The sequence below is a fragment of the Bison bison genome, unplaced genomic scaffold, assembly GCF_000754665.1.
Source record: "Bison bison bison isolate TAMUID 2011002044 unplaced genomic scaffold, Bison_UMD1.0 scf7180017863944, whole genome shotgun sequence".
NCBI lineage: Eukaryota > Metazoa > Chordata > Mammalia > Artiodactyla > Bovidae > Bison > Bison bison.
Window position 1 is genome coordinate 1,627 of NW_011494516.1, and position 1,116 is coordinate 2,742.

Here is a 1,116-nt window from a genome sequence, read left to right on the forward strand (position 1 = left end):
ATCTTTGTCAGGTTTTGGTGTTAGGGTGATGGTGGCCTCATAGAATGAGTTTGGAAGTTTACCTTCCTCTGCAATTTTCTGGAAGAGTTTGAGTAGGATAGGTGTTATCTCTTCTCTAAATTTTTGGTAGAATTCAGCTGTGAAGCCATCTGGACCTGGGCTTTTGTTTGCTGGAAGATTTCTGATTCCAGTTTCAATTTCCGAGCTTGTGATGGGTCTGTTAAGATTTTCTATTTCTTCCTGGTCGAGTTTTGGAAAGTTGTACTTTTCTAAGAATTTGTCCATTTCTTCCACGTTGTCTATTTTATTGGCATATAATTGCTGGTAGTAGTCTCTTGTGATCGTTTGTATTTCTGTATTGTCTGTTGTGGTCTCTCCATTTTCATTTCTAAGTTTATTGATTTGATTTTTCTCCCTTTGTTTCTTGATGAGTCTGGCTAATGGTTTGTCAATTTTATTTATCCTCTCAAAGAGCCAGCTTTTGGCTTTGTTGATTTTTGCTATGGTATCTTTTGTTTATTTTGCATTTATTTCTGCCCTAATTTTTAACATTTCTTTCCTTCTACTAACCCTGGGGTTCTTCATTTCTTCCTTTTCTAGTTGCTTTAAGTGTAGAGTTAAAAGAATTAAAACGAATTAAAAGAAATGAGGACAATCTCAGATACCTCCAGGACAATATTAAACACTACAACATTCGAATCATAGGAGTCCCGGAAGAAGAAGACAAAAGAAAGACCATGAGAAAATACTTGAGGAGATAATAGTTGAAAACTTCCCTAAAATGGGGAAGGAAATAATCACTCAAGTCCAAGAAACCCAGAGAGTCCCAGACAGGATAAACCCAAGGTGAAACACCCCAAGACACATATTAATCAAATTAACAAAGATCAAACACAAAGAACAAATATTAAAAGCAACAAGGGAAAAACAACAAATAACACACAAGGGAATTCCCATAAGGATAACAGCTGATCTTTCATAGAAACTCTTCAAGCCAGGAGGGAATGGCAAGACATACTTAAAGTGATGAAAGAAAATAACCTACAGCCCAGATTATTGTACCAGCAAGGATCTCATTCAAATTAGAAGGAGAAATCAAAAGCTTTACAGACAAGC